The sequence below is a fragment of the Tupaia chinensis genome, unplaced genomic scaffold (assembly GCF_000334495.1).
Source record: "Tupaia chinensis unplaced genomic scaffold, TupChi_1.0 Scaffold143782_1, whole genome shotgun sequence".
Lineage (NCBI taxonomy): Eukaryota > Metazoa > Chordata > Mammalia > Scandentia > Tupaiidae > Tupaia > Tupaia belangeri.
The window spans coordinates 70700-86481 of record NW_006203631.1 but is presented as its reverse complement, the minus strand read 5'-3'; the positions used below and the strand labels follow the sequence as shown (position 1 = coordinate 86481).

General features: G+C 44.5%; 3 pseudogenes; 2 read left to right on the top strand and 1 right to left on the bottom strand.

Moving 5' to 3' along the window:
• Positions 1 to 718, top strand: part of LOC102484457 (protein BUD31 homolog pseudogene) — a 2412-nt pseudogene extending 1694 nt beyond the window's left edge.
• A 1321-nt stretch (positions 719 to 2039) lies between these two features.
• On the top strand, positions 2040 to 2510 carry LOC102484035 (peptidyl-prolyl cis-trans isomerase A pseudogene; annotated as a pseudogene).
• A 10339-nt stretch (positions 2511 to 12849) lies between these two features.
• On the bottom strand, positions 12850 to 13463 carry LOC102483633 (glucosamine-6-phosphate isomerase 1-like; annotated as a pseudogene).
• Positions 13464 to 15782: the final 2319 nt, after the last annotated feature.

Here is a 15782-nt window from a genome sequence, read left to right as displayed (position 1 = left end):
TGGGAGGGAAATACCTAAAGTCAAAAGAAGCCAGAAATCTCTCCCAGATGTCTGGGAGTTGATTGAACCAAGACTGGATGAATTAGATCAAAAGATGAGAGAAACTGAAACAGCACCTCATGAAGGAAAGTGGAATCTCTGTGGCCCATCTTCAGGATCCATCACCAGAAAACCCACTATTATCTTTGACCTCTTTTACAAGTGGAAAGCAATAAGCAGAGAATGATATGAATACTGTATCAAAGAAAGCTATGCAGACAAAACCTGATTGCAAAATGGAAAAGGCAAGGCTATGAAAACCTGTGCTGCCTGCGGTGCATTCAGACACGGGACACCAATTTTTTTTTTTTTTTTTGGAGAGGTTTTTGCTATAGGGCGTGTGCGCTCGCCAGACAGACAGAGAGAGACATAGAGACAGAAAGCGAGAAATCACCCCCCAGGGGGGATGGTCACGCCGCAATCCCTTCTCCTCCATTCTCCTCTCGGGATCCTGGGCACACACGCACACGTGCCCGGCGTGAGATTTAAGCCACCGGGTCCGAGACGCGAACCGCGGTCGACTACGTGGGAGTCCAGCAACATAGCCATTACGCTAACTGCTGGTTCCCGGGACACCAATTTTGAGACAAACTGCATTTGCTGTGTTCCCCAAAGCAAGCTGGAAGTGGGCTGTATCATCAAGTGCACACACTGTGGCTGCCGAGGTTGCTCTGGCTGAGGCTCTCAGGCCTGGACCCTTCTCCACCCTGAACTTTGGACTTTGTAGGTTCCTACCTGTCATGCCACCCTTTTTCCTGGGAGCAGTTGTTACTGAGCAGTGCCCAGGCCTGAGTTGGAACATGGTCTCTATAGGTGAAAGCTTTAGTGTTTATCAGCAGTGATTTGTAGAAATAAAACCTTTAAACTCAAAAAACAAACAAATGAAAGAAATATAAATTAAAAACTCACTGCTTCGGGACCAGCAGTTTGCGAAATGGTTATGTCACTGGACTCCCACGTAGTCAACCGTGGTTCGTGTCACAGACCTGGCGGCTTAAAACTCACGCCGAGCGCGTGTGCGTGCGTGCCCAAGATCCCGAGAGGAGAATGGAGGAGAAGGGATTGCGGCATGGCCATCCCCCCTGGGGGTGATTTCTCACTTTCTGTCTCTATGTCTCTCTCTCTCTGGCGAGCGCACGCGCCCTATAGCGAAAACCTCTAAAAACAAAAACAAAGACACAAAAAAAACTCACTGCTTCGAAGCAAATCCCATAGCCTGGTGATTAAGGGAACTGGATCCCACATGGCCAATCATGGTTCAAATCCTGCCCTGGCAACTTGAAAACATACACTGGAAAAATCATTTGTAATTTAAAATATATACATACACACAAACACACACACATGTGTATATATACATATAAAGTAAAATATGCTGGGCACATGTGTGTGCATGCCCCAAATCCCAACAGGGTAGAGAAATGGAGAAAAAAAGAATTGTGGGCCATACCCCACTGGGGTGGGAGGTGCTTGCTCTCTCTCTTGCTCTCTCTCTTGTAGACATATGCACCTTCTGGCAATAGAAAAAAAGAGGGGGTCAGTAGGTGGCATAGTGATTAAGGCACTGGACTCCCATGTGGTTGACCATGGTTCACAGGCGGCGTAGAACTCACATCAGGTGCATGTGCATGTGCATGTGAGCCCAAAATCCAAATAGGAGAATGGAGGAGAAGGGACTGCAGCATGATCATCCTCCCTGGAGGGTGATTTCTTGTTTTCTGTCTCTGTCTCTCTGGAGAGCGCACACACCCTATAGCAAAAATCTCTCCAAAAAGGGGGGGGGCCTCATTGGCAGGTGCCAGCAGGTATTGTGGTTGTTAAGGCACTGGACTCTCACGTGGCCAGCCATGGTTCAAGTCTTGAACCTGGGTATTGCTTTTTCACTCTCCCCCTCTCTCTCTATCTCTCTCTGGTCAAATAATTAAAAAATAATGATAGAGAGATATTATTTGCAGATATCACTTTGGAGATATCACCAGCCAAGTTTCTTACCTTCAACCATGGTAAACCCTACCATGTTCTTCAACATTGCTGTCAACAGCAAGCCCTTGGGCTGTGACTCTTTTGAACTGTTTACTTACAAAGTTCCAAAGACAGCAGAAAACTTTTGTGCCTTGAACACCTGAGAGAAATGATTTGGTTATAAGGGTTCCTGCTTTCATATAATTATTGCAGGGTTTATGTATCAGGGTGGTGACTTCACATGTCATAATGGTACTGATGGCAAGTCCAGCTACAACAAGAAATTCGATAATGAGAACTTCATCCTGAAACATACAAGTCCTGGCATCTTGTCCATGGCAAATACTGTTTCTCAGTTTTTCTTCTGCACTGCCAAGACTGAGTGGTTGGATGGCAAGTATGCGGTCTTTGGTAAGGTGAAAGAGGGCATGAATATTGTTAAAGCCATGGAGCACTTTGGGTCTAAGAATGGCAAGACCAGCAAGAAGATCGCCATTGCAGATTGGTGACAACCCTAATGAATTTGACTTGTGTTTTCTCTTAACCACCAGATCATTCCTTGTGTAGCTCAGGAGAGCACTCCTCCACCCCATCTGCTTGCTATGTCCTGTAACCTGTGCTCTTGCTGCAATTCTTCAGGTTCTATATTTTCCTTACTCCCCTCCAAATCTAGCTGAATTGCAAGGTTAAATTTATAATTATGAAATAAAAACTAAGCAACAAATAATAATAATAAATATTAAAAATAATTCTTTCCCAAAAAACTCATTCATTTATATGACAGAATTGGCTCTTTGTTCCACTTTTGTATTTATTTTTTCAGAATTGTGTTTCTGGCAGATGAGACAAGTTGAGGGCTGGCCCATGGCCCAGTGGTTAAAGGAGCCAGATACCACATGACCAACCACAGTTCTAATCCCAGCCTTGGAGGCTTAAAAAATGTGCTGGGCATGTGCATGTGCATGCCCCAAATCCTCACAAGATGAAAGAGTGGAGGAGAAAGGATTGTGATGTGACCACACCTTGTTGGAGGTGGGGTGATTTTTCCCTCTCACTCTCTCTGTCTCTCTTTGGCAAGTGCAAGTGCCCTCTAGCAAATTTAAATAGATAGATAATGATAGAACCAGATGGAATAAGTTGAAATTACCTGTTCAATATGAGGGCTTAAGCTTCCCAATAATATCTGTGGAGGAAATTCTTATGCTTTTTTCTACCTAATGTGTACACTTACAGAAACTATGGACTAAATATTTGATAAGGGACCAAAAAGACACCACCCAGCCATTTGGATATCTTCAAAGACCATCTAAGTGGATAAAATATCTAGTCTGTTTCCAGTTAGCTTAAGCCTCTGGTAGTCATTTTGGGGGTTTCTGAGTCCCTCAAGAGTCCCCTAGTGGTGGCAGAGGAACTAAAGTGCTAATGACCATAGGGAACTGAGGGGCTGGAGTGAGAAGAAAACGTCTGGCAGAGGTGAACAGAAGGAAAAAGGATGTTGATGAGGGTCTCGAAGGGGGCATATCAACGGATTCAAGAGAGTCGAAGGGAAAATTGAAGGTAATAAGAAGAGGAAGAATGAAGGAAGACCTGAGGTGATGGGAAAGGAGAGGTTTATATGAGCTGGTTTGAGGATATCTCAAGTTTTCTGAATAGGCCACTGAAGTTCCAAATTGCTTTTGGTCATTTTTTGCTACTTACAAATATACGTCAGTGTTGTGATGGCAAAGCATATAGTAAACAGGGAAGGAGAAAAAGGAAGACTTACCTGGCAGAGTAAGTTTCCTGTGGGATTAAGAGATAGTTAAGCCAAAACTGGAGACCTGAGGGAAGGTTTCGTACACTCTCCAGAGCAGAGAGAATGGAGAACTCCTACACACAATTTCAAGGATGGAGAGCCATGTGAACCCTCATACACAATTTCCAGGAACTGGGGTCCAAGGAAACTTATGTACAATCCTCAGTTTAGTGTTGTCAAGAAAAACATATATAAATGAAGAGTCCTCACGAAATGAGTAGTCTCTCTTCCAGAAAGAATAAAAGGATCTCCGTACCACGTTACAACAAATATCCAAAACACTGGATTATATAAGGAGGCATTACTCACCACTGGGGATCCCAATTTTCCCATGCAGAAAACAACACAAAAGGTCCAGGAAGTTGACATGAGTAACTGGGTGAAGACAGCAGGGTCCCAGGGACAGTTAGCACTTCATCTGAGTCATGGCCTGTTAACATTCAAATAAAAGCAAATCAGGATTTAGCCAGAAGAGACTTTTATTTAAAATGATTATTTCAAGAGAAGAAAAAGGACAGCTGAAACAAGGAAAGGGAGACAATTACAATAGGGAGAATGTTGTGACTGTAAGATCTGCAAGGGTCTCAAAATCAAACAGAAAATGTCTTTCCTTTTGGGAACCAGCAGTTAGCGTAATGGCTATGTCGCTGGACTCCCACGTAGTCAACCACGGTTCGTGTCCCGGACCCGGTGGCTTAAAACTCACGCCGGGCGCGTGTACGTGCGTGCCCAAGATCCCGAGAGGAGAATGGAGGAGAAGGGATTGCGGCGTGACCATCCCCCCTGGGGGGTGATTTCTCGCTTTCTGTCTCTATGTCTCTCTCTGTCTGTCTGGCAAGCGCACGCGCCCTACAGTGAAAATCTCTCAAAAAAAAACTGTCTTTCCTTTTGTAGGGTAAGGAGGAGGCAAGCAGAGATAAACAGCTGGGGAGCTGGACAAGCAAGGAGAAATGTTCAGTGGGACCTGACAGGAAAGTGTCCCCCAGTAGTCAGTCAATTCCTAGGAGAAGCCAAGAACAAGGGCATGCTCCACCTTTTTGTGTGTTTGCTCAGGCTTGGGACAAGCAAAGTTCAGGGGCCTGTAGGAAAGAGAGAAACCTGACTCAGGTTTGGTCAAGACCAAACGGAGCATATGAGGGGTGCAATGGGCAATCATGCACATTTGGTCAGGGTAGATAACACACCAAGTGTTACAGATAGCCAGAGATATGTACCAAAAGGGCCATAATATCACTACTGATTAAACAAATAAAAAAAAATCAAGTCCTTCTTTTCTGATCTATTCTCCTGGCTTCCCACTACCCCAACTAAATGGGCAGACTGGCTGTAAATGGGCTTTGAGATCCTAGTTTGTGTCCTTAAAGGATTCTGAGTCTGATGCTTTACCACTAGCTTCAAACTCAATTACTATGAAATTACATATAAATAAGATTATAAAACAATCTGGAGCCAGGGGATAGATTATTACATAAAAGAGTCAAAAATAGCCTTTATGTATTAGCTCCCAAGAGTATTTCTTTACTGCAGGCTGAGATCTGTTAAAAAGTTCCCTAATGCCCAACTTACTTATGGGCACTCCTCAATTTCTCCATTTCTCCCTCCTTTCAGGATTTTGGGCACACATGCATGCACGCCTGGCATGTTTTTCAAGCCATGGGGTCTGGGGCTCGAACTGTGCAATCAGCCATGTGGGAGCTGGCTGTCTTAACCACCACACCATAAGCTGGTGCCACAAAGCCTGTTTTATAAGAAAGTGTTGAATACCTCATGAAATTTATTGAATACTGTACTGAAAGTGAAAAACAGTGATTATATGGGTACTCAAAGTACAGTCTCTACAGAATGCATACTACTTTTGCACCATGATAAAGTAAAGGAAGTTATAAGTCAAATCATCATAAGTTGGGCCAGCTCAATGGTGTGGTGGTTAGGGTGGCTGTATCCCCCATAGCTGGCTATGAGGTTAAAGTCCCGTATCCCACAACTTGGAAAACATGCTGGGCACGTATGTGCCCAAAATCCCAAGAGTAGAATGGAGGCTAAGGGATTGCAGGGTAGCTATTCCCCCGGGGGGGTGATTTCTTACTTCCCCTCTGTCCATCTCTCTGTCTCTCTCCAGCGAACACATATGCCCTAATAGAAGCAACAACAAAATCAGGGACTGCATTTGCACATTTGAATTTTTTAATTGCTGGAGGGTGCTTGTGCTTGCCAGAGGGAGACAGAGAGAAGGAAGAAAGGTAGAGAGCACCCCTCAATGGGACATGGTCACACTGCAGCCCCTTCTCCCCCATTTCTCTATCCTGTAGGAATTTTGTACATACACGCACATGTGCCCAGTGTGTTCTTCAAGCCTTCAGGGCCAAGATTAGAACCATGTTGGCCATGTGGGATCCAGCTCCCTTACCACTAGGCTTCAGGTTCACTCCACATTCAGTTTTTTTAAACTGTGTTTGTTTTGTTTGTTTATTGACTGACTGGTAGATTGAGACAGGTACCTTCAACAGGATTTCATCATGCCATAATCTCTCCACCACCCTCCCAGCATCAATCAAGTGTATTCAGGTTAACCAGTGATCAGAACCTGGGACCTCCCATATGGCCCCAGCATTATGTAGCAGTGCCCTACCATCTGCACCACCAGGGCTGGGCCCAATTATTTTGAAAATAGCCCAAAGAAGCAGATTTTTAGTCTCTTAGAGCCTTCCTGCTTTGCATACAACAAAAACCTCATTCCCCCCCCCACACACACACATCCGTTGGCAATAGATAAGCCCTGGGACATAAGACCCCAAGGCTCTGCTTCCCGTGTAAGTTCTCGGATCAGAGTCTGCACACTATGCTGCTGAGAAACATAATCCAGATGTATAAATCTGCTCTCTGGCCTCCTCCTCCAAGAGTTCCCTTGCATTCTTCCCCTTCTGAGTAGTTATCCTGTAACTCTGGACACACTCCTGCTGTGAGGAACCTCTGCTACATGCACACTTGTCAGTGCATCACCAATAAATTTCGTGTGCACTACTGCCACCTCATGGTCATTTCATTTTTCTCAATTGTTCCCAAATTCCTCAAACCTACTTCACCCCATCCAACAGAATTAAAGTTGACAGTAAATGCAGTTGTATTACTTAGTGGTAAAAATAGTCCACTGGGAGGCCAGCAGGTGACATGGTGATTAAGGTGCTGGATTTCCACCAGAGCAAGAGTATAATATTGTCTCTTGACATAATTATACCAGATACCTGAAAAGTGAAGCCATATGTCTGCTAAGACCTCCCCTACTTTTGGAATCTGACAAGGTCAAACAGAAGCCTACAAACTTTCATCATTCTGGGATATATTTTGGTTGTCCCATATGAAGATGAACTGAACTGACAGTTGATGACTGAGTAACACTCTACATGCCAGTCTTTTGACACTTGCTTTTCAGGACACACTTACTACAAAATATGTCATTTAGGAAGGAATTTCTGTGATCTATCCCATACCAGGTGATTGGACTGTGTGGTATACAGTTTCCAGCAGACTGCTTATTATATGACTATAGACCTTGATGACAGAATGCTTAGAAGGGGACCTGGTTATAGAATACTCAATGAACTCAAACAACTCAGCAGAACAAAAGTAAAAATGGGCTGGGCTGATCCTATGATAAAACCTTTAGGCACTGTGCATAAAGAACTGGATTCCACATAGCCTACTACAGCTTGACTCCTGGCCTTGTCAATTTGAGAGGTTTTTGCTATAGGGTGCATGTGCACGCTAGAAAGACAGAGAGAGACAGAGAGACAGAAAGCAAGAAATCACTGCCAGAGGGGATGGCCATGCCGCAATCCCTTCTCCTCCATTCTCCTCTCAGGATCTTGGGCATGCACGCACATGCACCTGGCATGAGTTTAAGCCACCGGGTCTGGGACTCAAACCATGGTCGACTACATGGGAGTCCAGCGACATAGCTGTTGCTGATCCCTGGCCTTGGCAATTTGAAAAACATGCTGGTCATGTGTGTGCATGTGCCCCAAATCCTGATGTGATGGAGAAATGGTGGTATAAAGGATTTTGGCATGACCATGTCTCATTAGGAGGTTTTCTCTCTCCTCTCTCTCTCTTCCTCTCTTTCTCTCTGTCTCTCTATCTCTCCTCTCTCATGTATACACACCCTCTGGCAATTAAAAATTAATTAAATAAAAATGGATAAATGGGCCAGCCCCATGGCCTAGTGACTAAGGGAACCAGATTCCATATGGCCAACCACAGTTTGAATTCCAGCCCAGGGGCTTGAAAACCTCGTGGATGACATATGTGCATGTGTGCCCAAAATCACAACAGGATGGAGAAATGGAGAATTTTGGTAGGACCACTCCCGTTAGGGGTGCTTTCTCCTTCTCCCTTTCTCTCTTTGTCTCTTTCTCTGGCAAACACATGTACTCTCTAGCAACTAAAGAAAAAGGCGGGGGGGGGCGGCATAAATGACCTGAATAAACAGTTTTCAAAAGAAGATATAAAATGGCCAGTAAACATATGAAAAAAATGCTGAGCATCATTAATCATTAGGGAAATGCAGATCAAAACCATAATGAGAGGGACCAGCTGATGGTGTGGTAAAGTGACTGGGAAATCACATTGTGTATGCTGTGACAATGCTCAGGGAATGAATGTAAGTTAATTAATTTAAAATGTTTCAGAAAAAAATTACAGTGCACTTGTAAGTAGATTCTAGCTTTGTAGTTTTAGTTTAATGTATTCTGTGAAGCAATAAAATGTGGGGGACAAATTTTTTTAAATGAGGAAAAAAAAAAAAGTAACTGGATCCCACAAGGCTGACTGTGTGCTTCGAGTCCTGGACCTGATGACTTGAGAGATGTGCCAGGCACATATGCATGCATGCCCCAAATCCCCAGAGGATGTCCCAACCCGCAGGACAGTCGAACAGCTTTCCTGAGGGAAGGAGTGAGAGACAGGGCGAGCAGCACAGAGATGATGCAGTGTTACAACACAGAGACAACACAGTGTTACAACTCTTCAGAATCATCCGTTTATTGTGGGCCAGGGATCGTGGTTATATACATGTTGGTGGGTGGTGATTGGTTAAATGAAGAATTGTAAAAGGTGGGTTATGATTGGTTGCTTTTGTGGACCAATCATGAGGTGCCAGATATGCAAATCTGAGGGATTCTAGCCTCGCCAATCAGTGAGCGCCATGGGTAGTGGTCAATCAGAGTATGGTTTTGAAGATGAGGTTTTGAAGAGGAGCCAATTGAGGCCTTCAGCATTGTGTAATTGTTTGCTCTCTGAGAAACTGAAACCTAAGGGTTTCCTAAGATGGCAATAGTAAGAGACTCATGAAAATGGCCTCGGCAGACTCACGGGTGCGCAGCCTCCCGCGCACACTCTCCGATGTCCTCTTTTTCTGTTTTAATTTGAGAGATGAGAAAAAGGCCTGGGGGAATCATGCCTGTCTTAGGTTGGAGTCGTTTATGAAACCATACATCCATTCTTACCCATCATTGGAGAGTCCCATAGCTATGGATTCTCTGCCGTCCTCTTCTGTTTTCCTCTGTGACCTTTCTCAGGATGATTCTCTGCCGTCCCCTTCTGGACGATTCTCTGCTGTCCCCTTCTGGATGATTCTCTGCCGTCCTCTTCTGTTTTCCTCTGTGACCTTTCTCAGGATGATTCTCTGCCGTCCCCTTCTGGACGATTCTCTGCTGTCCCCTTCTGGATGATTCTCTGCCGTCCTCTTCTGTTTTCCTCTGTGACCTTTCTCAGGATGATTCTCTGCCGTCCCCTTCTGGACGATTCTCTGCTGTCCCCTTCTGGATGATTCTCTGCCGTCCTCTTCTGTTTTCCTCTGTGACCTTTCTCAGGATGATTCTCTGCCGTCCCCTTCTGGACGATTCTCTGCTGTCCCCTTCTGGATGATTCTCTGCCGTCCTCTTCTGTTTTCCTCTGTGACCTTTCTCAGGATGATTCTCTGCCGTCCCCTTCTGGACGATTCTCTGCTGTCCCCTTCTGGATGATTCTCTGCCGTCCTCTTCTGTTTTCCTCTGTGACCTTTCTCAGGATGATTCTCTGCCGTCCCCTTCTGGACGATTCTCTGCTGTCCCCTTCTGGATGATTCTCTGCCGTCCTCTTCTGTTTTCCTCTGTGACCTTTCTCAGGATGATTCTCTGCCGTCCCCTTCTGGACGATTCTCTGCTGTCCCCTTCTGGATGATTCTCTGCCGTCCTCTTCTGTTTTCCTCTGTGACCTTTCTCAGGATGATTCTCTGCCGTCCCCTTCTGGACGATTCTCTGCTGTCCCCTTCTGGATGATTCTCTGCCGTCCTCTTCTGTTTTCCTCTGTGACCTTTCTCAGGATGATTCTCTGCCGTCCCCTTCTGGACGATTCTCTGCTGTCCCCTTCTGGATGATTCTCTGCCGTCCTCTTCTGTTTTCCTCTGTGACCTTTCTCAGGATGATTCTCTGCCGTCCCCTTCTGGACGATTCTCTGCTGTCCCCTTCTGGATGATTCTCTGCCGTCCTCTTCTGTTTTCCTCTGTGACCTTTCTCAGGATGATTCTCTGCCGTCCCCTTCTGGACGATTCTCTGCTGTCCCCTTCTGGATGATTCTCTGCCGTCCTCTTCTGTTTTCCTCTGTGACCTTTCTCAGGATGATTCTCTGCCGTCCCCTTCTGGACGATTCTCTGCTGTCCCCTTCTGGATGATTCTCTGCCGTCCTCTTCTGTTTTCCTCTGTGACCTTTCTCAGGATGATTCTCTGCCGTCCCCTTCTGGACGATTCTCTGCTGTCCCCTTCTGGATGATTCTCTGCCGTCCTCTTCTGTTTTCCTCTGTGACCTTTCTCAGGATGATTCTCTGCCGTCCCCTTCTGGACGATTCTCTGCCGTCCTCTTCTGTTTTCCGCCGGCTTTTCTTAGTTGCTCTGCACTGGAGCCTTCTTCGGGAGCTCTTCACTGGATCCTTCGTACTCAGGTCCCTGTTCGGGCGCCACATGTCCCGACCCACAAGACAGTTGAACAGGTTTCCTGAGGGAAGGAGTGAGAGATGGAACAAGCAGCGCAGAGATGACGCAGTGTTACAACTCTTCAGAATCGTCTGTTTATTGTGGGCTAGGGATCATGGTTATATACATGTTAGTAGGTGGTGATTGGTTAAATGAAGGATTGTAAAAGGTGTATTATGATTGGTTGCTTTTGTGGACCAATCATGAAGTGCCAGATATGCAGATCTGAGGGATTCTAGCCTTGCCAATCGGTGAGCACCATGGGTAGTGGTCAATCAGAGTATGGTTTTGAAGATGAGGTTTTGAAGAGGAGCCAATTGTGGCCTTTGGCATTGTGTAATTGTTTGCTCTCTGAGAAACCGAAATCTAAGGGCTTCCTAAGATGGCAATAGTAAGAGACTCATGAAAATGGCCTCGGCAGACTCGCTGGTGCGCAGCCTCCCACAAGTGGAGAAGAGGAGAATGGAGAGGGGATTGTGGCATGACCATCCCCACTGGGGAGTGCTTTCTTCACTTTCTCTCTTTCACTCTCTCTGCCTCTCTCTAGTGACCACATATGCCCTATAGCAAAAACAACAATGAGATAGTTTACTTACCTCAGTTAGAGTGTCTATTTTAAAAAAGATAGAGGGACCAGCAGTTAGCATTGGACTTCCACATAGTTGACCATGGTGCGAGTCCCCGATCCGGTGGCTTAAACTCATGCCAGGAGCATGTGCGTGTGTGCCCAAGATCCTGAGAGGAGAATGGAGGAGAAGGGATTGTGGCATGGCCACCCCCCCTGGGGGGGTGATTTCTTGCTTTCTGTCTCTCTGTCTCTTTCTATCTGTCTGGTGAGCGCATGCGCCCTGTAGCAAAATCCTCTCAAAAAAATAAATAAATAAAAAAGATAGGCTCAGCCTTGTGGTGCCATCCATAGCAAACTGAATTGCGATGTTGGAAGTAGCATGCTAACTGTGGGTTCAGGCCCCTATGTATGTCTGAAAACACTAGGCACATGCACATGTTCCCCAAATCCTAATGAAGTAGAGGGCTACATAAGGGGGATTGCAGCATAATGAGACCCTGTTAACTCTCTCTCTCTCTTTCTCTTTTCCCAGTGCATGTGCACATGTGCTCTATCATGAATAAACTAATTTAAAAAAAAACTTTTTTAAAATTAAAAAAGTACTTTAAGTCATAACAAAAGCTGACGAGGATGTGGAGAACAGAATACTCTTTTACGTTGTTGGTGGGAGTGTAAATTAGTATAGCCATTATGGAAAATAGTATGGAAGTTTCTCAAAAAAAATAGAAGTAGAACTTCCGTATGCTCCAGTATTCTCACTCCTAGGTATATAGCTAAAGGAAAGGAAAATCGTATATTGTAAAAATATCTGCACCCCAATGTTTACTGCAGCACTAGTTACAATAACTAAAACATGGAATCAACCTGTGTCCATCAACAGATGGATGAATAAAGTGACTATATATATAATGTGTATTTATATATATATAATATGTGTATTTATATTTATATATATACATATATATGTGTATGTGTATGTGTATATATATATATATATAAAAAATGGAATACTATTCAATTGTTAAAAAGGATAAAATTCTGGATCAGCAGGTGGCATGGAGGTTAAGGCACTGGATACAACATGGATAGCTTTATGATTCCAGTCAGGGACCCAGTGACTTGAGAGTCACACTGGGCACCTGTGCATGTATGCCCAAACCCAAAATCCTAAGAATGTGGAAGAAAGGATTGTGGCATAGCCATCCCCCTTGGGAGTGATTTCTTACTTTCTCTTTCATGCACACAAGCACATGCCACCTATAGAAAAAAGAAAGTCAAAATCCTGTTCTTTTAGGTCAAATGGATGAGGCTGGAGGACATATGTTAGGAGAAATAAGCCAGGCACAGAAAGATAAATGCCATGTTCTCACTCATATGTGAAAATTGAGGGGCAAACAAATAAGGAAAAGAGTAGAAAGGGAAAAAAAAAGTAAAAAATAAAAAAGTAGAAAGATAAACAGGCCAATCAGGTGGCATTGTGGTTAAGGCCTTGTACAGAGAAAATGCTTGTGAGCACCGGTGATGAGGATCATCACCTCTCGAGCATCCATGACGGTGCCCACGCCCACTGTCAGGGCCATGGTAAGCACCTTGGCCAGATTTCCATCAAAGAACCTGGAATTGGCCAGGATGGTGTCCATGGCCAGTGTCTTTACACGGGTCCTGGACACCAGACTGGAACCTGGCTCACTGAAGGCAGGAAGAGCTCAATCCCGCCAGTGGCCTTGATCTTCTCTTCAAAGGCATTGCACTCGGCCTGTAGGCCGGCTGCATTACCATCCAGGATGTGGATGTTTTCTGGTTCTATATCAATGTGCTTGAAGTTGTTCCACATGAAGGAGTGGTAACTCTCTGGGTGGTCTCAAGGAAGGCTCACATACTCATCCATGTTGAAGGTCTTCATATATTTAAAGGACAGGTCCCCATTTTTGTAGTACTCAATCAGCTCCTTATAGCAGCCAAGAGGGGTGCTCCCAGTGGGCAGCCCCAGGGTGAAATATTTGTGTGGCCCTGGATGATGCGGTTCCTGATGTATTTGACCGCCCACTCGCTGGCCTGAGAATAGTGGTAGAGGATGATAAGTTTCATCTTGTCTCAGACGCTTCCTGTGGCAACTACAGAGATAGTGCTCTATATTAATAAATTTTAAAAGAATTTTTAAGGATTATTTATTTTTTAAAATTTGCTATAGGGCACGTGTGCTCCCCAGAGAGAAACAGAAAGAGAAAAGGAAAAATGAGAAAGCAAGCTGTCAGGTCTGGAACACAAACCACCATTAGTCATGTTGCAGTCCAGCACCTTAACCACCACACCGCTTGCTGGCCCCTAAACTCTTTAAAGTCCCTTTTTATCTCAGATACTTGGTCAATTCCATTGGCTTCTGTTCTTGTCTGACAGAGGGTGAGAGTGAGAGAGAGAGGAAGTGAGAAAGGAAGCCACCAGGCCCAGGACTTGAATCCCGGTCGGCCATGTGGGAGTGTCCAGCACCTTAACCACCACACCATCTTATGGTCCCCCCCTAAAATAATTTTTTAAATAAGAGAAAGGAAAAGAAGAGGAAAAGGTTCTTGTTTATGACTGACAAAATATAACAGCAGCATGCTTGACATGCTACAGCAAGCTATACATAAATATATATCACCCTTGTTTTTTGTAAATGTAAAGCTATTAAACTGAATAGAGGAAAAAATGATGGGTTTCAGAAGGGATCAAAGCAGTAGATATCCTGTGGTAGGCTCAAAGTCCCTGGAGAAAAGTTTTTCCTTGAAATTAGGAAGAGTATGGGAGGCCTTATGTCTTAATCAGATCAAATTACTTTTAGGCATGACTACAATTTACCTAACACTATATGGGGGTGGGCCCCAACATTTTTTTGGTACAAAACATATATCCTAACCATACTCAGGTCATTAGCACACAATGACAACATACATTGTTGGATTAAACAACACAGACTCTCAGGACAGGAAAGGGCTTTAGAGAAAATAAGTAGTTGTCTGGGTATTATGAGACAGGTCAAATATACTTTTTAAAAAAAAAAGATTTTTGACATAGAGCGTGTGGACTTGCTGGAGAGAGCCACATAGAGGAAAAGTGAGAAGTCACCCCATACACACACACAAGGTGGATGGCCACATCACAATTCCTTCTCCTTTCTCCTCCTGAGATTTTGGGTATGCATGCACATGCATCCAAAGTGATTTTCAGCCACTAGGTCCAGGACTCAAACCAGAGTCAGCCATGTGGGAGTCCAGTGCCTTAACCACTATGCCATCTGCTGGCCCCAAGTTGAATATACTTTTAAGAAGCAGCAGCATTCAAAGGTAAGATTTATTATTAGGTCATCAGGAAATTCATGATGTATTTTTCTGTTTTTCTGTGCAAAAATGTGTCATGACTTTCCCAACAACCCAATAGAATAATCAAGCTAGAGAGATTTTCTTCTAGAAGGAAGGCAAAATAAGGGGGCCAGCCTAGAAATACAATGAGGCTTTATTGCAATAGATCAGGCAGACTCAACAAATAATGCTGGATAATTGTAGAATTCAACACTGGGAAAGGGTTTGTGCTCTAACTCAGCAGGGCCTCTTGACAATTTTCATACAGATGGAGGCTGAAATGGCCATGGGGCAATAGCTCTCCATCTATCTAGCTACTAAGGCTCAAGAGGCACACCTGTGAAAACATTATGGACCTCCAAACCTATGAAGGGTCTCTGGCGACCCTTGTAATATTATACCAATGTATTACGACTGTCATTGCCCCAAGAATGGAAATGAGACAAATATCATAGTACAATTATCAGGGATAGAAACTTATTCTTGAGGGACCAGCAGATGGCATAATGGTTACGTCACTGAACACCCACATAGTCGACCACGGTTTGAGTCCCAGACCCAGCAGCTTAAAACTCATGCCAGGCACGTGTGCATGTGTGCCCAAAATCCTGAGAGGAGAATGGAGGAAAAGGGACTGTGGTGCAGCCATCCCCCCGGAGGGTGATTTCTCGCTTTCTGTCTCTGTCTCTCTGGTAGCACACATGCCCTCTAGCAAAAATCTCTCCAAAAAGAGAGAGAGAGAGAGAGAGAGAGAGAGAAAGAAAGAAAGAAAGAAGAAAAAGAAAGAAAGAAAGAAAGAGAGAGAGAGAGAGAGAGAGAGAGAGAGAGAGAGAAAGAAAGAAAGAAAGAAAGAAAGAAAGAAAGAAAGAAAGAAAGAAAGAAAGAAAGAGAAAAAAAAAACTATACTTGTGCTTGCTCAATAAGCTAGTGGTTAAGAGAGCTGGATCCCATACAGCTGACCCTGCTTTGGATTCTGGCCTCAGAGGGGGAAAAAAAATGTGCTCCAAATCCAACAAGATGGAGATAGAGGAAAGAGGATTGTGGTATAACCACATCCCACTGGAGGGGGGATGGTA